This window comes from Nilaparvata lugens, chromosome 7 (assembly GCF_014356525.2).
Source record: "Nilaparvata lugens isolate BPH chromosome 7, ASM1435652v1, whole genome shotgun sequence".
Taxonomy (NCBI): Eukaryota; Metazoa; Arthropoda; class Insecta; order Hemiptera; family Delphacidae; genus Nilaparvata; species Nilaparvata lugens.
Window position 1 is genome coordinate 13,758,033 of NC_052510.1, and position 25,866 is coordinate 13,783,898.

General features: G+C 33.8%; 1 protein-coding gene across 5 annotated transcripts in view; it reads right to left on the reverse strand.

Annotated features, from left to right (window-relative positions):
* The window catches only part of LOC111054515 (uncharacterized protein DDB_G0284459-like), a 316,682-nt gene that overhangs the window by 231,732 nt on the left and 59,084 nt on the right, over positions 1 to 25,866 (reverse strand). For all 5 annotated transcript variants that reach the window (XM_039432095.1, XM_039432094.1, XM_039432092.1 and 2 more), the window contains exon 3: positions 24,663 to 24,706. The gene's annotated coding sequence lies outside the window, so the exon portion shown is untranslated. The remainder of the gene's footprint in view (positions 1 to 24,662; positions 24,707 to 25,866) is intronic.

Sequence of the window (25,866 nt, forward strand, 5' to 3'; positions counted from 1 at the left end):
AGTCTATTTACAGATTTAGAGCTTTACTTGACAAGAGACTTCACTAGAAGAGATTGCAATAAAAGTCTATCTAAAAACTAAATAGGCGATTCAGATATGCGTTGATTGAAATTTAAATTATCGAGTTCAAGTTGAACAATAATGAGGATATGAAATTCAAAAAATATTATCTGATGAATTGCGAATGGAAAATCTAAATGCTAATGAAAATCGGAGTAAAATTCCGTGATAAAGGTAGAATTTTCATGGGTAGGTCGACCTTTTAAGGTTAGAAGCAGAAATGCCCTAGTTCAAGTTGTTTTAGAATTAAACGGAAAATTGCAAAATTTGGTCCAATGATGACCAACAGCATACAAATGATTATCTCAAGTATAGTCTGAACACTCATCTTGAAATGTACAGCTGTCTTCATTTTTCTCCTGAGACCCAGCATGCACCTCTCATATAAATATAGATTAAGAGTGAGGTAACAATGTTCTATAAAATAACCAGATAATTTTGAATTTCTTAGAAGAATTTCAAGAAAAACGAACACTTTACACATACGTTATTAAAGAGAATTCATTCGTGATACAAGCTGGAAAAACGAAAAGCAATTATCACCACAGAACGGAAATAGAACACGAGCATCAAACTTATGATTGGTCAAGAAAATATCGCTATTTTTCAATAGACAATAGCACAAATTCACATATCGGAACCTTGAGGCTTGTCTGACAATACTTACAGACTTGATATCTGTTATGGAAGGGAGTGAAATTTGGTTTTATTACAGGTACCCCCCCCTTTCCACCACAAGTCCATGGACGCTCTCGTCAGTAGTCATTTTGAAACTCTGACCTGCTTTGGGACCCCCCTAAGATTTTATTTTGAGTCTCCTCCACAAGAATTTCAAGGATGCAGTCTGCATCCTAGCCACTGCCGGCACCCCTGCCTATTAGAAGATTGCTATTTTCCTATTGTTATTAGCTGATTACTTGTTTCCAGTTTCAATGATTAAATACAGCAATGGAAAGGAATCTATTTTAAAACTAATTAATTCAAGTCAATAAGAATATTATTGAAATTCAAGTGAAGCAAGAAGGGGAAGGAAAAAGGTGTCCTGTCATACTCACACACGCACAACTATCATTGACACCCATTCTCCTACAACACAAAGAACAAAAGCTCTGTTTCACCATTTGAATTACACGCTCCACTACCTCGAGCTCTCCTCTTCGTTCTAGTCCAGTAATAACGGTAGCTAAATGAACGAAGATGAGCCAGCAGCAATCAGCAATGAATGACAGCAAATGAAAGTCCCCAGCCCAAATAGACAATCACGAAAAAATGACCACTAATGCCGCAAATGTGGGCTAAATACCCACCACAATGACTTGTGCCCGGACTGATTAAGCAGCTTTTCAAACATATCGCCTTGACCTTGTGATGAATTGTCCGAGAAACCTTGGAGACCTAGAGAGTTTACAGGAAATGAGTGCTGAGTGTGATATAGACTAGCCTTAGCCTATAACCTATGTTTAACAAAGAATCAAGACACATCATCAAAACCATTGGCAAATCTACCCCTTAGCGAGTTACTGATAATTATTTTCAGAGTAGTTGAGAAGGTGATATTGTGGTAGTTATCCTATTATATTAAGCGAGCAATTTCTGTATTTCTGTTTATATTTTTATATCTGGTAATCTATGTGTAACGGATCTCGAAAACGGCTCTAATGATTTACATGAAATTTGGAACATAGTAGGATTATGATATAAAAATTTGATTGCACTAAGTCTCATCCTTGGGAAAACTCGCTGAACGACATTAAAACGATAATTCATCCTTGGCTGAAACAGCTGAGACTTTCGTCGTCTGTGGATAGTAAAAAGTGAGCGAGTGATTCTGTGGAAAATCAAAATATCGCATCCCCGGAATTCATAAGCTGACGTATAGACAGCTGTAAAATATGGACACAATCATTTTAGAGAATTGTGTTCTGTTTATCAATAAATAAAAATAACGAGCGATGCTCGGTGCCCCGATATTCCATACTGAATACAAATACTAGATATTGTCCAAACTCAGATTTATTAAAAAATCGAGATACCGATTTCGGTTGTTACAGCATTCTACCTGAGTTTACCAGAGATTGATAATGGTGTAACAACCTCGATTGTTGTATTTCGAAAGAATTCAAGGTGAATTGATGAAACTGTAGTTATTTATGAATATTTGATAAAAAGACTTGATATTGTCCAAACACAGATTTATCTTAAAAATCGAGATACCGGTTTCGGTTGTTACAGCATTATTAATCTCTGGTAAACTCCATTTTTTAAAGAATCTTTGGTGTGACAATATCAATTGTTTCCATTCAATATTGATAATAATGACTGCAGTGTCATTAATTGACCATGAATTCTCTGAAAACCCATACAAAAAAATGTATATTTATCAGTCGACAATAAAATATATGAGCTTTAGCAATGTGTATCAACCTGTATCTCCCTGGAAGATCGGGGTCAGGGTAGGTAGCTTGTCTCTCCTGCAATGCAATTTCAGAATGACATACCCATCTGAGGAACGGAACTCAGAGCATAAAAAATAATTGAATTTTTGAAATACAATCATACCGAGAAAAATCCCCCGTCTTCAACTGTGACAGGATGCTATAAATCTAATAAAAATAACACAGTCTGAAGTTGAAGTTGCAAAATTGATCGTAAAATTACTAATAATCACACATTCAATTCGGAAGTTGTAGGCTTATTTATACATTAATGTCTGAACGGTGTGGGTTGGATTGCGTTTTTTATTGCTGAACATGGACTGGCTATTCCAATATTACACAGACTCAGCCAGTAAACTGACGTTATGGCCAAGTTTTATTTCGGTTGTTCACGTCAGTTCGGTTCTTATTTTGACATCTACAAAAATTTATAGAAATATTTTTACGACGAAACTTGGACGATTCCAGGTGTGTTGTAATGGAGCATCAGTAATGCTCACGCGCGGCAAACCGGCACACTTCACACCAAAAAAGGTCATGAATCATGAGAATGTTGGGCGATATTTTTCATTTCGACTCTAAAATAACTTCTAAAATATTAACCATGGCTTGTAGAAGAGATTTTAGAAATGCTTCAAAGTTCTGAAATACGATGTAGAACACAAAATTATTGTGATAATTTTCATTATTCAATAATTTCATCTAACCTGAAGAATTTTCAACAATAATCAATGGAATATTTGCCTGTGTAGCAGATCAGAAGTATGTATGGAACAAGTAGAGCCTACTAGAAAATTTGAATTTAGAACTTTAAAAATTAGGAAACTATTAGTCGAACCATGTTTGAACTTTGCTGTCGAAGAACACCTACTGCATATACTTACTGAAATTGTTTGTTTTACTCTGATTTTTAGTTTCAGATTGATAATTTGGTATAGAAATTGAAATGGACATAACCTACATAATAATTGAACGATTTGAGACAAAATTAGGAAATAGAAGAAATGTTGGGCAATAGCCTGTATTTTTCTTTTCCGACTTTTGTATTGTTTGCTCTATCCAATGAATAACTCGTTGCCTTCATGGCAATATTGATTTTCAACTGATAGTATGGATGTAAACATTCCCAGTTTTGTAGTGTATTTATTCTAACCTAACATGTTTAAATTGTTTGTTGGAACCGGCAATTGCCTAATAACCCTTGAGGGCAAAAAACAGTAGTTGTATTTCAAATAGTCCAAACATCAAAAGATTTCATAAAATTCATGATGTACTTGATTTTATATTTTCTAGTATGGCTGCCAGACTCTGTTTCACAAGCTAGACAGTAGACTGAGGTTGAATCAAGGAAGACACCCAACTATACCTATACACATTCAATCAACTTACAGTTTCACACTATACTTAGTGCACCATCTATACCTGTATACAATGAAATAACTTATAAAATGGTACGCGAGTCATGCTTGAGCTGCCGGGCGTATCTAATGCGTCATAAGGGAGAGAGAGAAAGAGGGAAAGAAGAGGGAAAAATGTATCAGGTGACATAGCTTGAAGGTCGCAACAGGAAAAAACTGTTTCAATTTGATACGGACTCCATGTCTTCTTGGCTTTCCATGAGAATGTAGGAATTTGTGAGGTAGTTGAATTCACTGCAAACTGTCAGCATTGGTTGAATGGGAAGCGTTGGCCTTATTTACAAGGAATGCCGACAGCATAAAGTGAATCTAGCATGAAGGTATTTGCACCGTGGAGCTTGTTGTCTGTTGTCAGCCGTGTGTGGAGTGGAATTCCATCTTTCTGCCAAAATGTGAAGAAGCAGGTGGAAGTTCAACAGCTAGTAACAGTAGTTTTTAAAAGCAACAATCCAGGTTTTCTATGAAATTAATTGTAGAGGACATGATTGTCGGCACAATTTCAAATACGTAATTTCAAGTTCCAGGATATCTGAGCAATGGGACTCTACATGCAACTCTAGATTCAAAATACAGAAGCTGAGATGTTTAGTTTCAGAAAATAGTATGCCTATAGACTAACGATGGTAAGCTGCCTACCAATCGAATGATTGATGCTAAAGAATAGGAAGATCGCCTATAGGACATTTTTACTTCGTGAAGGGAACGAATCTGTTACTTTCTTTACCTCTAACATGAGCCATTTTCTATTCAATCCAAGTACCTATATTATCAACTTGTATAACCCATTGAAACGTTTCGAGTGAAGCGGTGTAGTTTATTTGGTATTTGAAGGATAGATTTGACACATCAATTCATATTGAATTCTATGTTACAAAAATCTGTGACGTCAATAACTTATAATAAAAACTATACCTTATCCAATATTACTATTTTAATATTTCCAATATTATTATCCATAGTATTTTTTTCTAATTTAAAAATAATTTTTGTGTGTTTTGAATTGTAAACCGTGTGTAACTGAAGAATGTTGAAGTGACTGACACATAACCTTGATACTGCATTATTTATACTGTTGTATAGAATTGGAACCGTTTTGGGCGTGAGCCTGTGGTACTTTTCTGTAAGTTTATTTATTTAATCATTCAAAATTACACAACTTACAGAAAAGTACCACAGTACAAGTTACCAAAGTTGTGTAATTCTGAATGATTGAATAAATAAATATATTATTATTGATTCAGGGCAGGTGGTTTCAAATGGAATTGATAATCCTCAATGTGTTACGTGATTAAATTTACTTGAGATTTTCACAACTATTAATTAATTAATTAAAATGAAACGAATACAGTTTGACTTGTTACATCTTCACAAATTCTAATTGAACTCTTGAAAAACGGTATTATCATCGTATGTTGTAAAATAGTTATGTACCAAGTATGCTACCATTCATAACTAAATTATCGCTATAAGTGGATACTTGTGGCAATTTCAAGTATATTTTATCACATAGGCCTACTACATGAATAATTGATTTGTAACTACAGTACCTGAATTAATAATACATTGAATAAGATATAGTTTCAATTACAACGCTCTTGACGTTGCAGATATTTTTGTAGCATTTGGATGTGATATTTGAACGAGAATGGTTCTTTACAAAATCAAGATGAATTCAACCCTCTGTATTTCTAATGTGTTGTGTATAAAGGAACATGTATAGACTTGATGAATAAATATAATAACATAAAACAACCCAACACACAATGTAGTACAAAAAATGAGCGTTGTTAGGAATGATTGACATTGTGAAACCCGTTGTACACCTGCCCAGCCTACTAGACCTGCCCAGTCAGTAGGTGTCCAATCAAAAACCGTTCAACAGTGGATTGAGGCCGTGAAGTGCCCTAATACCCCAGCAAATTCGGTCCAAGTGATTTCGATAATTATGCTATTAGAGTGGCAACTACTACAAATTCCACCTACTCTGCTCATTAGAGCGCTCCCGCTGCTCGAATCGTGACAAATGATTCCGAGACAGATGCAGAATCTGAAGGTCGTTTCGATTGAAATATTTCCCAGCGATAGAAAGGAGAGGAGGCAGGTAAGATAGGAGAAAGGACGAATTATTTCGATAACTAGACCCAACTGCGGTGCAGTCGATTCACGTTTTTTCTCTCTACACAGAGAAAAACTATATACTTTATATAGGTATATACTAATGATATACTGTCAGCATTCCTTGTATATTATTTCAACACTCCCTCTATTCGAACAATTCTGACAGCCTGACGAGAATCTTACTATGGAAATACTGTAATAATATTTTGCCAGCTATTGCCCAAGGGCACCTCAGTGAACGGAATGGAAGCTCAGGGCATTACATTCAAATGATCCCATTGCAACACTCCTGTTGTTAACAAGTTTTTCTCTAATGTTCCCCAGATTTCTAATGGATTGTGGGTGATAGTGAACGGAGAGAAAAATAGCCATATTAAAAGTTTGTCAAGGTGATAAAATGAATTGTTTATGTGTCTGATAGAAATGAATGGTCGTTTGTCACCTTGTCTTGAACCGTTTAGCACTGTGATATAATGACAGTTTCATGAGGTGATCGAGGTATAAGCACTTAGGTATTGTCAATAATTTATGTTCTAGATTCTGAATTTTTATCGGCTATTATTAGAGTAGCCTACAGTTTATGATTGAAGCATGATTAGACTTTAATACAGTTAATTTATGTCATTTGTATGAAATTGGTTATTATTGAAGTAAAATTTATGAATGAGGCATGACTTCATATAATATGTTTTGAATTAACAAGAAATGGGTACAATTCATAGAAATTTGCAGTGTGTAGACAGATAAATTGATTTATTTTTTCTAAAATACTTTGATTGAATTTGTGGCATACAGAATTTATTTCAGATAATAAATAGACAACTTCCAGTCAATGAACAGGATAATGCTACAACAATTAATAGAAGTACATTTTTATGATGATGAATTCAAGTATGTTCAATTTTATGATCCTCTATGTCAAATGGTTACTTATAAATAATATTTTCACTAATTGGATGTGAGAATCAGGTCAACAAAGCTGAAACATAAAACGTTGTTTCAAGTTTTTCAACTAATAGAATATTCAATACAAAAAACTTGGCAAAAGAACTCTGACACGTCTCATTCAAAATACTGATGACAGCTTACTGACTAAAAGATGTCTAAATTGGATTCATGCAAATATTTCAAACAAGTTCTGAATAAATTTCCAATAACGTACATTTTTCCGTAAACAAGAGTGTATCGGTTATGAAGAGCTCTTCTGAACGATGAAAAAGTACCTATGCAAATTTGTACGGGTCATTTGGAGGTTCTCAAAATTTATAAGATCGTAAAAGGATGTCTTGCGGCGAATTTGACTAGCGAATTTAACCAATAATTCCAGATATCATGGAGTGAAATTTTCTACTGACCGTTACATACTAGCCAGTGAAAATAATTTTCCACAAAAAAGGTAGCAATTCCATTTTGAGTGGAACATCAGAACTGATTTCTTTAGTTTTGGAGCAAGATTTATTCCCAGTTTCTACAATCAACTAGACTGCTTGCTGAGCATCAACCATATTCAAGAATAATTTGCATAATAATGTGATCTAAATGATAAACGGAGCTTGTAGATTCAAAAGAAATGATCTAAAAAAGTAATAGCCAGTGAATGACATCGTATACAAATAATAGTGATTAAGAAGAGGATTGGTTGGACAATGACGGTGATATAGATATATTTCTCGACCCATGTGGTCCTGTTCCCTTCAAAAAGCCATGTTCTATGTTCAAATTTGTTTTGAATCCCAGTAAGTCTAAAAATACAATTGTATTATTTCTTTTTGAAAGTAATTAACCAAACTTTTTCACGTTCAAATTAGTTGTGAATCCCACAAAGCTTCAAAATATAATTGTATTATCTATTTGTGAAGGTAATTAGTAAAACTTTTTCGCATTCAAATTTGTTATAAATAACACAAAGCTTGAAAATTCAATAATTGTATTATTTCTTTGTGAAGGTATTTAATCAAACTTTTTCTCATTCAAATTATTTGTTACTCAACGAAGCTTGAAAATATAATAATTAATTGTATTATCAGCTCTTTGTGAAGGTAATTAACCAAACTTTTACAATGTTTATACACTGTTTTCATTTAATTAAGTACCTTACGAAAAGAATCACTGTACATTATATTATATCAGTAATGATCCCTTTGCTTGTAAGTGAAAAAATAGAATTTGATCTTTATAAACTAAATTTGAAATATACTATAGGATCAAATGGAAAGCACCTTAAGCATAATAGAAAGTGGATACCTCCCAATAATATCACTGTGAATAATTGCAAAGATATCGTATGATTAGTATACAAGCAAAATATGGATTGAGGGCATCGTAATTCGGAAACTTGAGATTTTAGTACCACCCAAAATCTTCATAATTTTGCAATCGGTATCATTCAGAGATGAAAAATTGCTACCAGTGGCAAATTAGAGGAAATAAAAGGTAGTTTAATTCAATTGGAACATACACGACCGAAAGGAAATGCTCAGGGCGGTATTAACAATAAGTAATTCACTTTCCCCAGTCTCTGTATATAACCCAACAGACTGATACACATTGAATAGGGTAATAAACAGGTTACAGAGCCATTACTAATGGGTCATTTCTTATCAATTGGAGTCAAATTTGAAAGCACGGCTTTGAGGCTCAAGCATCCCTCACAGACCAAGATTTATTCCAATATCGTTTTACTGGCGAAATTTATTGCGGTCTGAACTGTTAAAGCAATAAAACGATCCGATAACATTAGAACCAACTCAGGTCTGGGGTCTGCGAGAGTCCAATTCATTAATGTCAGGGATGGTGAAAGCTGATATCCATTGCACAAAGATTTCGAGTACTTCAAAATGAATTGAAACGTATAATTCACGATGTATTTTATGACAGTCGTACGAACGATGAATCTACAATAATGGTATTTATTCATTGTATTCCTAACAAACTGAACTCATATATTTTCACAATATTCAAAGGGGCTTGAATTGAATTTTAAATTGTCATATAAATACATCATATTAATTTATTATATGAATGGATTGAGCAAACTTACAAAAAATCTACTCCTACATGAAAATGTGTGGTTGAATGCTGAGAAACACATCATTCATATGCACCACTGATAGATACATGCCATATTTATTTCATAGACCATAATCTATTTCCCGAGTTATAAACCTACATCTGATGTGATATGCATTGTAATAGTATTTCAGCAGCTTAGATCTATGTCTAACTATACAGTACTGGAATATTTATTTGATAACCATGAATTTCATCTAGTTTAATGCGGATGCTAATAGGACATGCATCTTAAATAATATCTTAAACTATTCTGGAAATAGAATGCCTATTCTAATACCTACATTATTATTCGAAAGTAGGTTTGAAGGTGTGAATCAAACCAAACGTCCAATAAATTTTAATCAGATTCTATTGAGTTATTTTTGTGATTTTCAACGACTGGCACTTGAAAAACGACTAAAAATATACTGTAAAAATATGTCGTATTATTAGCAGTTTATATGTGTGTTGGTAAAATCACCTACGTTTGTCTAATATTCGATAAACCTCAAGAAGTGGTAGTATATAAAGATCAGTAGTTGGATATTATATTCTTATTATATTGATAACATAATAACCATATTAGTAACCAGTTCATAAATAGTGAGTGGAGTTTTTGGATCAAATTTTCCCAGTTTTATTCGAAATTTAGATATTTTGAATAATTGTTTCTAATTCTGTGAAATTTAGTTATTCAAGCCTATTATATATCTATTTTTGATTGCAGATTTGTTAGTTTTTTGAAGTGTGAATTGTTATCTTAATAAGTAATAGAAGCTTAACCTACAATTTAATTTGGACTCTAGTATAAATTTGAGAAGGGACAGTTTTGGGCATAAGCATGTTGTGCCTTCTCACATAAGTGTAATAATTGTATATGACTGAATAAATAAATACATAAATAAACATCATTTACTGAAACTTGTGATACATGACATATAATAGGGGAAGAAATAAGAAATTCAAAAAAATTATCGTAAATTTCAATACGATTCACAAGCAACAATGCAGGCTGAAAAATGTCTAAAACTAGAGATCTCTAGAACTAGAAATAAATTTTACAGTATCGTTAGTTGGATAAAATAGTCTTGCCATGATTTAATAGATAATTCAATACTTGAATTGTAATAAATTTACCCGATTTTATGTGTCTACTATATTAGTAACAACAGTACCTATTCAAAAAAATGATCTTTTATGAATTTTAAATCAATCTAATACTGTAGTTGGATGATTGGACGTCATGATACCCTCATTTTTTTCCTTTGCACTTTAAACCTGATAATGTTTGGACAAGTAGTGATTGATGTAGGTATTTTAAATGATGCTCAGAATGTAAGCAATGATAGATGTTTGAAAATGGAGAAATTCTGCAATAATAAGTAAAGTTGATTGCCTAGTTCTTCACAAATTCCATTCCAAACACTATAATTAAAGTATTATCAAGGATGTAAAATTATTTACAAATCAACAATACGGTAGTACAATTTAAGAATTCTGACATACCCAGATCCGAAATCTGTCTCTCACTGTTCACAGTTATTCCCCACATTTCCCTCAAGCGTAAACAAGTTAGAAACAAGTTGAAATCAATTTAGCAACACAACACAACAAATATTTGATAAAACAACCTTGAAAACATCCAGAAATCTTACTTCAAGCCAGGAGCACTCTAGACATCCACCTTAGCAACTGGAATAAAAATCCAGCTGACAATCAAGAAGAATATCGCCTGTCAACGCGGGTAAAGAGCTTGCCAAGTTACGGCCAACAATTATCATCTTAATTCTACAGCATTCTTAATATTTACCGCTATGTGAGAGAGGAATAGGGGACCAAAGAGGAGGAGAAAGAGATGGAGAGCAGGTGAGAGACACACGTATGGACGACAAATTAGGTTAACAATCCCGCTCAAACAATTGTAGGTTGCTAAATAATAATAATAATAATAATCTTGCGGCTACCACAGTTACTGAGAAACATAAATTTAATAAGCTGTCTATGTGAGTAGTTTTTCATCGACGTCATCATCATCATCTCCCTTCTCTTCATTCCTTCTGTATTATCTCTTTTTTCCACTTCCTTATTTTTTCTCAATTTTACTTATTTCTTTTTTGTGATGAAAATTTCATCATATTTGCTTTTCTCTACCAAAATTTTCCTAACCATAATTTTTTTCATCTTTTTCTCCTCCCCTTTTCACTCATTTTGAGTCTTCTCCAACTTTTCTACTCACTTATGTCAATCAGCTCCTTACCTCTTCTGTTGTATAATTCTCTTCTTGTCAAACCTACTTCTTTTCTTTTGATTATTCTCCTCAATCTGTTTAACTGTTTCTTTACGTCTTTCGTTCAACGAAAACTTTCAACGCCTTCGTCTCCTTCAAAATTTCAACTATTTTCGTATTATTTTTCCAAGGTGGCTCTATCGCCCCTCATATTTCTCAATCCTTACAAAGTAAATTCGTATGTCTTTTTTACATTGATTCTCTTCTTCTTTCTTGATCCACAGTTCAGCAATGTCTTCTCTCCATCTTTACCATCTTCTCTTTCTCATTTTTCATTCTCTGTTTCTACATTTTCCATCTATGATACAGGCTCTTTTTCCCCTGCTTCTCCTACTTCTTCCACGTCCTCCGCGGATTCCCAACGTCTTCTTCTACCTCCTCTTTCTTAATACTCTTTTCTTTCCCATTCCTCTTTCTCATTACTCATTCCTTCTTTTCCTCTACCTCTTTTCTTATCTTTTTTATTCCTCTTATTCTTCTCCTTCGAAATATAAACATAATATTATCTTACTTCTTTGACACCCTCTAATTCTTCTCAGTATCTTTCTACTCCTCGTTCTTTATTCTCAAATAATCGACATTTTTGATTTCCTGTGTTCAACAGTGTCCTTCCCCCAACCCTACTTCTCTTCACTACGACACCAATCTTCTTCTTCTTCTTCTTCTACTTCTTCTTCTTCTTCTTCTTCTTCTTCTTCTTCAATCGAACATCTCCTCCTATATCTCTCTACTACAGTATTACTAATCGTCCCTCATACCTCAAATCAAGTTCAACAGTTTGTCCTCTCACACACTTCGCCTCTCTCTTTGCCACTCTATCTTTCTCTCTTCCCCTCTCAAATCGTTCTCTCGATCACTCTGTCACTCATTCCTTCTCTCTTACCCTCTCAAATCGCTCTCTCAATCACTCTGTCTCTCCTTATTCCTCTCTTACCCTCTCAAATCGCTCTCTCAATCACTCTGTCACTCTTTCCTTCTCTCTTACCCTCTCAAATCGCTCTCTCAATCACTCTGTCACTCTTTCTTTCTCTCTTACCCTCTCAAATCGCTCTGTCTCTCTTTCTTTCTCTCTTACCCTCTCAAATCGTTCTCTCAATCGCTCTGTCTCTCTTTCTTTCTCTCAAATCGTTCTCTCAATCACTCTGTCACAATTTCCTTCTCTCTTACCCTCTCAAATCGCTCTCTCAACCACTCTGTCTCTCTTTCTTCCTCTCTTACCCTCTCAAATCGTTCTCTCAATCACTCTATCACTCATTCCTTCTCTCTTACCCTCTCACATCGCTCTCTTAATCAATCGCTCACTCACTCCCTCTCTCTCACTCTTTCTTTCTCTCCTGCACCATCAGCCATCATCAACTTCTCCTCGCATAGCTAACGGATCGCACGTGAACTTTTCTGCGACTGCGCGACTAGAATCCAGTCAGTGGCTCTGTAGCGTGCACGTGCGTGCGAATGCAACACACACGTGCGTCAACTGCTAACAAGCTATAGCAAATACTGCACCGTCAGTATGTAAGTACATACAGTAACTACAGTATATATTATTTATGATTGTTTATTATGACCATTGTAGCAGCAAGGTATGGTACTGTATATGTAGTAAGTTGGTGAAACGTAGATGAAGGGGACATCACAGAGGAATTAAAAGAAATTGACAAGTGTGATAAAGTTGGAAAATAAGTAAGGAATATTATAAGTAGAGGAATGAAAGAGGAAAAGAAAGAAATTTAAATGCGTCGCTGAAAGGGAACATGGCAAAGGAATTGACAGTAACAAGAGGGAAAGAGTTGAAAAATTGTGAGGAATACAATTATTGTGTGGAAGTATAGAGAAGAAGAAGAAAAAGGAGGAGGAGAAGAAGAAAAAAAAAGAAATGGAGGAAGAAGAAGAAGAGTCAACATATTTGCAGAGCAGTAGGATGATGCATCACCGTTGTTGTGATTGGCATTCATTTCTTCATTTCTAGTTTACTGCATTTACGGTACTTGCAGCTTGCAACTTCCAACATTTACTTCACTTTTTCTTCCCCCGTTCACCGATACTGCAATCACAATTCTACAGCCGGCTCTTCATCACAGATTCCACATTCTCTTAGATGATGCATTTTACATTATTCCATGTACTTGACCTGAATTTTCAAGTGATTTATTAATTGAACAGTTCTAGGATAAATATATCTTAACATTTTATCAGACTGATTATCACACATATTTTTACCACTGTAAATCATTTTGACGGAAAAATTTGAGCTGTTCTAGCTAACTACTGTAGTCCAATAAATAAAAGGATGAATTTTTGAAATAGTGCTTGATAAATACCATAGTGCTGTAATTATCAAGTTGAACGGAAAGTTTTAATAAAGTACCGAATCGAATCGAAAATGATCTCCAAACAAATGACGGAATCAATGAAACTATATTTGAATTCTTTCACAAAATATTAGAAGTTATCAGTATAATTTGGAACAATTCAAGCAGATTAAGAATTATTGTGTAGCAGTAAATATGAGATAGGATAGGATATAAAGACTTCTTTATAAATATAAGATACATCAAAACCACAAATTTATTGAAATAAAGAGATAGCACAGTTTGTCAATACCTATCTAGTAAACTAGACTAGTTTACAGTGCAGATGAATTTATTGTCATGAGCAAGTGCTATGATTGGTAGATGTATGGTCCAATCAGAGTGACCGTCTACCACTGGCCTAGAGAAGCTCCTCCCACAATTGGCAGTTTATTCAAACGTCACATCAATAGCGGTTCACCAGACATTGTGAATTATATGTGGGGGTGGCTTGTCTAGGCGTCTAGGCCAATGGCAGACAGCCGTTCACCTTGATTGGTCATTCACCTACTAATCATATGGCTTGCTTATTACTATATACTATATATTCTGCAGCTCTGAAATTTAGTTAAGTTCACCAGAGATTAGTAATGGTATAAACAATTGGGACCGATGTCTCGTTATTTTCTTAATTAATATTGTTTAAATGAAACTTTAAATGACAATCAATGGAACTGATAGGGTAATCACGGCTGAGTTGAATAAACTAATAAATCACAAATTATTAATCATCAAAAAAAAATTAGATCTTGAGGAATAACACAGAATTCCAATAAACAACATAACGGCGAAAAGAAATCGCAACTGAGCATAATAATCCTGAGTGCCTATTCATGTGAATCTACAAGATTACGACCGGATAACATCAGTATCAAAGCTTTAATTATGAGTCAAAGATAAATGGCATCAACACCTCAGAATCCTACATATAATATCAATTACTATTTAACGGACTTCATTTGGAACGGTATATTTGGGCCAGTGCAGAATTACTGATAACCGCAACAATTTATGCATAGGCTATCCATTGCACAAACACAAACATTTTATCACACAAGTTGTAGATACAATCCGTTACAAGCAGACGAAACGAGTTTGGATGGCTTTAAATGAGTTTGTTGGTCGAAATCAAAGCGATAAGCCAAGACTACTAATTAAAAATCTTGTCTCGCTTGCGTGCAATTCAATCAAAGCTGAGCTTTCTGATAGAAAACAAGAAAACAAACAGAAAAACGGGAGCAGGCAATCAGTTGCGGAAATGAACGGCAAAAATAATTTCCAGATAAAATTCGATTTAATTAAAATGACCAGCCAGGAATGGTTGTGTTCTGTCAGTGGGATTGCACTGCTAGCAGAAATTGCATCACATCTGCAAATATGGATGTGGAATTTAGACAAGTTATGTGCAATTTAATTGGGTGAAAAAGTGCTAAAAGTTGAAATGATGTAATGATTGGTTGTAGGAGATTGGAGTGGTTCATTTACCCCTAATAGGCTGTCGAGTAATTCATTACCATAATTGTATTTTTTATTATTTTAGGAATGCATTTATTGCCAAGTTGGTCATTCTTATTATTGTAATTAAAGTATTCTTTATTATCAAACAGATTATAAAACAATGGAATGAATGTATTAGGCCTGTTAATTGGAATAATCAATAAAATAAATAGTTCAAACTAAGTTTCGATTTCCATTCTATTATCAGTACTATTAGAATTCTCTGTGTATTATGATATACTGTATTTTTACTTCAATCTTCAACATAATTTATAATGAAAAATATAAATTAATGAATTAATTCAATCTTCAGTCTTCAATTTTTAAATTGGAAATTGCATTTGTTCAAATACTAATCAATGAATAATTATTATTAACGAAGATCCCAATGTACAATCGGTAGAACTAAATATCAGACAGGCCAACGTTCTTCATCTACGACTTCAAACATCAAAGGAGAGATATAATATATTAGCAGTGTACAGATCACCTTCCTACGCCAGCATAACAGAGTTTTTAGAGGACTTTGAAACAGTGCTTGGTAGACTGAGAGGTCAACTTATTATTTGCGCAGGAGACTTCAACATTAATACGCTACAGCCACATCAGCATTATCAACTTGATGATTATTACGACTTATTGAGTGAACACGGTTTGAAGAACTGCATTAAAAAGGCTACCAGAGTAACAGCGGGAACGTCTTCTTGTTTGGATCATATGTTGACCAACTGTAAAAGTAAAATCCATCCAATCGTGTATCACTCGAGTATCACAGACCACTTCATTACAATTCTTGGACTGGAAGAACATCAGTTAGACAGAACAAATGGGGATGAACAGAGCTCAACTAACTGTCAACTCTCAACTAACTGTAAATCTGTCAACTTGAACGGCTTGAGGAGAGGACTGCGAGTGGAACAATGGACGGAGGTTTTTGAGTCAAATAACACAGACTCAGCTTACGAAAAGTTCCTAGAAATTCTACAAAAACATATGGAGAGCAATACACATCATTACAGACAAAAGAAGAGGATCAAGAGCATAAAACCATGGATAACACGAGGACTTATCTCAGCTATAAGAACAAGGGATTCTCTAAATAGAAGAAGGAAGCTGGACCCAGAGAACGGAGAACTCGCTAACTACTACCGAAGATACAGAAATACACTGACGTCACTCATCCAAACTACAAAAGAAAATTATTTCAAGATGCAACTAAATGAAGCAAACAATGATGTAAGGAAGACATGGAAAATAATCAAGGATGCTACAGATTCAGATCAGAAAAAGGATATACAACTGAATGCTTTGAAAATTAATGGTGACATAGTCACACTGAAAGATAATCCTAGAGAACTATTGAGTCATGTAAATAATTTCTTTGTTAATATTGGAGAGAGTATGGCTAACAAAATATCTGAGAGTCTGAAAAAAATATTAACGAAATTATAGCAGATAATGTACCAGAATTGCATGTACAGAGTAATATGTTTCTTTTCCCCATAGATGAAAAGGAAATAATAAACACAATTGATTCTTTACACATCAATAGTGCACCAGGCCTAGATGGATTAGATAACAGGACCTTGAAAGGAATAAAAGATTTAATTTCTAAGCCTTTAACTCATATTTTTAATCTGAGCTTGTTATATGGTACTTTTCCAAGAGCAATGAAGCAAATCTGTGTCAGACCTATACATAAAGCAGGCGATAAACTAATTATTAGTAATTATAGACCTATTTCACTGATTAGCAATGTATCAAAAATTTTAGAAAAACTAGTTAAATCAAGATTAATAAGCTTTTTAGAAATTAATAATATTCTTTCTCCTAACCAATTTGGCTTCCGCAAAGGTATAAGTACAGAATTAGCTGTACTAGAATTATCAAAATTGTAACTAGCAATTTAGAGGAAAAGAATAAATGTCTAGCAGTATTTTTAGATTTAGCAAAGGCCTTCGACTCTGTTTCCCATGACTTATTAATAAAAAAGCTTGAGGCAATAGGTATAAGAGGAGTGCCACTTGAATGGTTCAGATCCTACCTCAGCAATCGACAGCAAAAAACAAAGGTTGAGAACCATATGAGTGCAGAGGGTTCCATGAAGTTTGGAATACCTCAAGGAACAGTTTTAGGACCAATTTTGTATTCGATCTTTGCAAATGAGTTGTGCTCCATTCAAATTCAAGGTAGAGTTATAGCCTTTGCTGACGATACAGCACTCCTTTTTCAAGGAAAAAACTGGGAAGAAGTGTTCCAAACAGCAGAGATAGAACTCACAAAAATCACTAGTGGTTAAGAAATAACTTATTGTCATTGAATTCAGAAAAAACAAAATTTTTAGCTTTTTCTTTAACAAATAGCACAAAACCACACATGACAACAATGAAGCTCCATAATTGTGATAGAAATTGTAACAATAATTGTAATTGCCCACTAATAGAACGCTCTGACAATATAAAGTATTTAGGAATAATAGTAGATGATTCATTGAAATGGAACAAACACATAACATATACAACTGCCAAAATAAGGAAGCTTATATACAAATTCTATCAATTAAGGCGTATCATAGACAAAGAAATGTTAAAAACTGTATACTTAACATTAGTTGAATCTCTTTTAAGGTACGGTCTGTTAGTTTGGGGTGCAGCTAACTTCAGTTTTATAGATCCATTATTTAAAACTCAAAAACGCATTTTGAAAATAATGGGAAACAGGGAAATCCAGTTTTCAACTGTAGAATTATTTATAGAAAATAGAGTACTCAGCGTTAGGCAATTGTATATATTGTTGTTATTAGGGTATATGAAAAAACATCAAAATAGGAACCATATCATAAATCATAGCCATAATACTAGAATAAGAGAACGTTACAATCAAGAAGTACCAAGAATGAATACAGCGTTTGGGCAAAGATCACTAGGATATTTAGGGCCTACAATATCTAATAGAATACCATTAGAAATCAAAGGAGAGGAAAATTTCAATAGGTTCAAAAGAAAAATTAGACATTGGTTATTCAGTATTGGGATACAAAGTAGTGAGGAACTAATAGTAAGTAGGATTTAGATTTAAGCAGTATTCTTTTTAAATAAGGTAATTTATATGTAGAAAATAGTACCTCGGTTTAGTATCTTTGTACTAGGTGATGCTTAGGGTAATAGATATAGTTTTAGATTTTTGGAATTTTTGTATTATCTGTTGTAGCATAATTAGTATTAATTTGATGATAACCTCGACACATATATTATATAGTGAGGTATCATTTTTGTAAACACTGAATATTGTTATATTATTGAAAATATATGAAAAAAATATGTAATGTATGAATTTATGAATAAACTCCTCTGGATGTGTCGTCCAACATCCAGAGAAATTATTATTATTATTATAATAGGCTGTCGAGTAATTCATTACCATAATTGTATTTTTTATTATTTTAGGAATGCATTTATTGCCAAGTTGGTCATCTTATCATTGTAATTAAAGTATTCATTATTATCAAACAGATTATAAAACAATGAAATGAATGTATTAGGCCTATTAATTGAAATAATCAATTGATAGTTCAAACTTAGTTTCGATTTCTGTTCTATTGTCAGTGCTAAATTTAATTCTCTGAGTTTTGTGATATACTGTATTTTTACTTCAATCTTCAAATTCAAATTCAAATTTTATTTATTCAAACTCACAATATTCACATTCAGAATCATAAGAAAAACAAAACACTCAGCTCAGTAAGATAAAAAAAAATAATGGAAGATTAATAAAATAAATACTGTTATGTTTATTAGAAATACGGTAAATTTGTGAATTGGAATAAAAAATACTACCTGCTGGAAGTATACAATACTCCACGTTTGCAAGCAGGAATGAATATCACTTCAACTAATTTTAAATGCATCAACAAAAGTTATAATGAAAAATATGAATTAATTCAATCTTCAGTCTTCAATTTTTAATTGGAAATTGCATTTGTTCAAATACTAATCAATGAATAATTATTATTAAACGAAGATCCCAATTAATTTGTTATTCCCGGGCTGACAAATAATTTTCATATAGTAGCGTTCATCGAATTTCCATTTAGCTGTCAACCCTATTGTCAATATTTGCAGCAGCAGAAGTCTTTGGGGTGATTTACAGCATTTAAATGGGATCTTCGTTTAATACTAATTAATAATTCAATCTTCATTCAATTAATCAAGAAACACTTGAAACAATAAATAATATTTGCTACAGGTGAATTGTTCCCAAGGAAAATTCTTCATTGAACTACCCTCTGATTTTAAGCGAAATTCCTATAAACGAAAACAAAACCTAAATATACTTAAAAATGACATCAATGTTGAAACATGTTGTAACTGAACATGAGTAAATTTATACATGATTTAATACATTACATGACATAATTTATACATGAGTAAATTAAAAAAAAGGGTATTTCATTTTTCTTTTATTTTCTTGAAATCCTAGATACATGTATGTAAATCGATGACTGTTACGTGTAATACGTAACTAATTTGAAAATATATATTCACTTGATACTAAGTAAACCCACATACATCCATCAGCGAGCCATCCATCAGGAAACAACCGACCACAGATTTACATTTTTCGCACACGATCGCAATAATTGCACTCACATTCTGATCATGAATAAAACAAATCACGTTCCCAAATGCATAACAGCATCCATGAGGTGTGCTTGTGTGTGTGCTTGTGTGTGTGTGTGTGTGTGTGTGTGTGTGTGTGTGTGTGTGTGTGTGTGTGTGTGTGTGTGTGTGTGTGTGTGTGTGTGTGTGTGTGTGTGTGTGTGTGTGTGTGTGTGTGTGTGTGACAGGCGCAACTTGTTCTTACGTAAAAGACGATTCGGATCACTGATCTACATTTGGTCCACTTTTGGAAATAAAAGACACGGTCTGTCAGATCGAGACATGTTCAAAGTCTGTGGAGGAGTCTGCTGGAATGTAGTCAAGGCTGTTATACAATATTTGTCGCCCATCCGAGGCGAACACAGATTAGCGTTGCTTAACCAGAAAAAACTCTAACGAGCGGTTAATGAGGTCTGGATGGATTAATAATTCTTCGCATCAGGGAACAGGACTTTTTCTTTGTGTATCCTGTGAGATCTCCATAACCGTTGTCTTCATTTTTCAACCTTTCATCACTTTAGCTGGAAAAATGTGTTTTCGGGTGAATAATATCCTCTTTTACTCATTATGATACAAGTACAGAGTGGCCCATAAGTTAGTTGTTAACTTTATATTCAACATTGTTTATCGAATAACAATGAACACACTTATCAAGAAGAACCATCAAACATAACCTCCAACTAAACTAAGGTAAACAAACCTAAACAGCTGTGGTTTATTTTGTTACAACAGCTGACCTTAAAAATTGCTAGCGTCAACTGACCTATGGGCCACTCTGTATATCTCTAGCATATTCACTATGTAATTAATACTAAGGTGCGTACAGACTGTCGCTCTGCACCGCACCGAACGTCACTCCAGCAGAGCGATTGATGATCGACCGGCGAGCAACAATGGTTCGACCGGGAACGCGAGAAGATCTACCATCTTCCGTAACGTTCATGATGGGTGCGTGGGCGGTGCGACTGTGGTTCGATGGTGGTACGAGGGCGGTACGAGGGCGGTACGAGGGAGGAGCGTGCTCGGTGCGGGTTGGAAGCACGAATATGTGTACGCAGCTTTAGAAGAGATTTAAAAATGACTATTGCAGAAGCTTGAAATAAATGGAATAAAGTTTCTTCTCAGAGTTCAAGTTAATGTTGTCTCCTGATAAATTACTGATTTCAGTAGTTGAAGAATAACGTTTCAAGAATTTTTGGACTGAGTTAAATGCAGTTGCATCATGTTGAAACGTATGAGAGTTTCTTCTAGTTAATGGCAATGTAATGAATGATAGAAAATGAAAATGAAAAAAATGAACAACAGAAAAACTTCTATTTGTACAGTATATCTACTATCAAACCCCTCGAATGGTGGAAAGATTGCAACTGCTAGGTAATACAACAAGGAATTACTCTAAATAGGTTATCAACGTATTAAAACAAGTCATTTAACGTTGAATTCGTGTTGAAGGGATTAAAGTGAGAGTGGAGTGACTAATATTAGTTTTAAGATCCATTTGTTCTTCCTAGAGGATACGTTTTGTAATAGCTAGAAATTTTACGGGTACTATTCAAATTCAGTTAGAATTAGGTTAGTTTTCATGGAAATTAGGTAACAGAAAATAGAGATGACGAATGAACCAAGATGAGTATAACGTTCTCTATTTCCTAATATAGCTTAATCCTCGAAGCTGTTCCAGACCACGTGAGTATCACGTTTTAGTATAGGTGTTGCTATTGAGCAAGCTAAGCCCTAAACTCAAATATTGTGTTAAGACTTCTTTAAAGACAGCTTCACTTGCAGAATACTCATCTCTATCTCTACATTCGTCTTACAAACATTTAAATCTAACAATTAAGCTACCAGATATGTTTAACAATCCAAGCTACAAGACAATCCAAAAACACTTCACTTATATGGGCTACTTTATTCAAATTGATAAACACAATATAAAAACTTGTAGTACACTTTTGTTAAAAACTTTAAAATATTTTAACGACAAGTTTCGACCATTGGTCATTTTAAAGTTAAAATTTGAAACTTTAAAAAACGTTAAATTTAAACTTTAAACGGTTAAATTTTTAACTTGAAAATGACCAATGGTCGAAACTTGTCGTTGAAATATTTTAATGTTTTTAATGAAAGGGTACTACAAGTTTTATATTGTTTTTATTAAGACAATCCAAATATGTTTAACAATCCACGCTACAAGACAATCCTTATTATGTATCACAAATGTATTCACACAAGATACTCGCACAATCATTCACTGAATAAATTCTGATAAGCTGTATTGCAATCGTATAAATGGTTGACCAATTGTTGCAAACTTGGAAGCAATAACAATTCAACAGTTATTATTGAACATGAAAAACAAGTATTGACAACGAGACTGCTGTACAACAAAACACAATAAAACAATGTACTGGCCAATCAACGAGAGAGGATTAATGGTGAAAGGGAAAATAAATGTAAGAAAGTTGAAGGATGAGATACTACTTATCCTCAAACCCCCCTCCCCGTATCATGGCTAACCACAAAACAATCTGGCACAAAAATCTTGTTTGACATATAATATGCAAATCACCATGGAGGCCTATAGTCTTTAACTCTCAGACACACTCTCACTCGGTGAATCTCCTCTTTATCAATTTTCTCTCTTTTTAAATCAACCTAACCTCTCAGACGTCGATAAAAGTAGAGAAACCGATAAAAATCAAAGTGCAAACATAGTCACGATAAGAAACACTATTCATAGAACATGCCGGTGGAGTCAAAAGATTATGAAGGAAATCATAGAGCAGATGTCAATGGGATGTCCTATTAGAGAAAACATTGTCTATGCAAAGACAGGGAAAGTTGACGATTGAATGCAACATAACTTGTGCATAAGATAAAGATCGTAGACAAGGTGCAGTTATAATAAAATTAATAATTCTGATTGGGAACGACGGTGGAATATTGAAGTATTCATAAAAACAAATAAGCGGTGAGTGGTTATTACAGCAACAACAGTAAAGTTTATTATAGTCTCTACTGGAATATTTCATTTATTGGCTATAAATTTTCAAGGTGAATAGAAAGGTTGAATGCCGGTATATTCCAGTATAAAAATATGTGTAGAAGAGTGATTACATTAACAAGGAGGAGGAGGGTGATTTAGTGAGAAAATAGGAGGAAGTAAGGAAGAATGAAAATATGAGGAAGAATACAGCGGTAATACAGATAAACCGTGGAACAGTGGAAGAAGAGAGAAACGGAGAAGAAAAAGAAAAATAGGTAGGAGAAGACGTTGAGGGATAGGATAGAAAGAAGGAAAAGAAATGAGAATATAATTATTGAAGATAGAAATTATGAAAGGCGAAAAAGTAGAAAAATATGTAATGGAGGAGAAGAAAATGTCTCATAAGTAGTAGGGACGGGTTAGAAGAGGAAGAAGAGAACTCAGAGGGAAAAAACAGAACATGATTATTGAAGATAGAGATAATAAAAATGAAAAGGTAGAAAAATATGTAATGAAGGAGATAAAAAATGTTCAATAAATGGTAGGAACGTGTTGGGAGAAAGAAGAGAACTCAGAAGGAAAAGGTATAATGCCATAATTATTGAGGATAGAAATAATGAAAGTGAAAAAGCAGAAAAATATGTAATGGAAGAGAAGAAAATTTCCAATAAGTGGTACGGACGGGTTAGAAGAGGAAGAAGAGAACTCTCAGGGAAAAGAAAAAAGAACATGATTATTGAAGATACAAAAAATGAAAGTGAAAAAGCAGAAAAATATGTAATGCAGGAGAAAAAGATGTCCAATAGATGGTAGGGACGATCATGAAGTAAAGACTACAAAGTCGAAGAAAAAAGAAACCTTCAAGAAGAACAAAAATTAGTAAAATAAGAAGAAACGTGCCCGGACATGGAAACGGAGATAGCAAGTTTTAAAGCATTTTTATTTATATGGAAAAGAGCCGGCACTGCTGACACTATTTTCAAAAGACTGGTTTCTCAATGAATTCAGCGACTCAACAATGAAAGTAGTAGTGAGCTCTGAGCTCAACACACAGGTGAAGGTATCTAGTGAAACGACTGTAATAAAAATCGAGAATTAATGTGCCTAATAGGGAATTTATCTCTTTCACCCACAATTTCCGAAGGCCTGGACAAGTTTCTTGACTTGTTATCCCACCAAAATTCAATTTCAGATAGTCCATAAGTCACAAAAGTGCTTTGTTAGAGGCGCGACATGTATATTATCAATATGGTTTCAATATTTTCTCACCTGCCAGCTAATAAATATATTTTTGTAATGAGCAAATCTTGCAAGGTTGAATGAAAGTGGTGTGGGTTAAACAAATAACATAAATATCAATGTTGATGAAGAAATTTTTTGGAAGTTATATTCTTGCTCACCCCTTGAGGACGTCATGATTCTTGTATTTCCCTTTCAACAATGTAAAAGTATATTGATTATTTGGATAATAATTCAACAGCTTGTCCATGAACAGGATAATAATTTAGAACTTGATTGTTATTTTGCATGAAATATCAAATGTTGCATAAACATCATAGCTTAGCTTCTCACATTATCATGTAACTTCAACTCTAAAAAATCTGTAATTATTCTTCCAAATTTAGTTTCTTCAAATTTATTTAGAAAATTCAACAATTTTTTTGGAAAATTCAAATAGTTTTCATAACAAATATGTCTACAGTAAATGTTGAAATAGACTGGAAGGGAAAACTAAACCATTAGTATTTTCTAGCACTTTTTAGCCTTTATCTATTAGTTACATAGTAATTCACTGGTAACTTACCTTATGATTTCTGATGAATCTATTCCATTCGTTTATGTAGCCATCTGCAACAGAGAAAAATTACAGTCAAAATTGAAGAAGTTTTGGGCAATAGCCTGTTTTTTTTCTTTTTCGACTACTGTATTGTTTACTCTATCCAATCTATATATATAAAAGCGAAATGGCACTCACTCACTGACTGACTCACTCACTCACTCACTCACTCACTCACTCACTCGCATAACTAAAAATCTACCGGACCAAAAACGTTCAATTTGTGAGGTATGTTCAGTTGGCTCTTTAGAGGCGCACTAAGAAATCTTTTGGCAATATTTTAACTCTAAGGGTTGTTTTTAAGGGTTTAAAGTTCGTCTTTTAGCATGTATATTCTTCTTCTCCCAATCTCTTAATTATAATTGAAATCTCCATATCATAGTTACTATAGAACTATAATCTAGATAGAGTACCTCTTCGAAACAGTTGTTAACTGGCAACTAAATTAATAATTTTGTCAGGTTGGCATTAAGTTGAGTTGACTTTGTTAGGTGGCACCAAGTTGAAGATTTAAATGCATTTATCGCGGAAAAATTGATTGGGCACTGCTACTTCAATCCTGGGAATATTATATTACTAGCCGTCAGGCTCGCTCCGCTCGCCATATCCGTTTAGCCAGACGTTTAGTCTGGACCCCCGACTGGATTGTTCTACATATGATAAAAATGCTCAAATGAAAAATGCAGGCGAGCGAAGCGAGCCTGCTGATCTTATTCTTGGACCAACCAGTCGGGGCCAGGGGCGGAGCCCCCTGGCTAGACGGATATGGCGAGCGAAGCGAGCCTGACGGCTAGTAAATAAATAAAACCAAAACTAAATTTAAAGCAACAAAATCAAAGAAAGACAGTCATGGCTCAAGGGAAAGATGGATCTTATCACTGAATTTAAGATTGAAGTAAATAATACATCAGCTTTAAAGTGTAACATCATAGAAATATAACTCACAAAAATATAACAGACTGAAGAAGTGATGGAGTAGTTCAGATCAGTATTAGTAAAGAAGCTGTATTTGTAAAATGAACAATGAGAAACTTCAAATCTCATGAGATGAAAATGATACCTCACCTTATAAAATAATGTAATTGAACAGAACAGGAATATTTGAAAGAATCTCAATTGAAACTTGAATACTTGATTCGAAAAGGATCCTAATAACTATATCCATGCAATG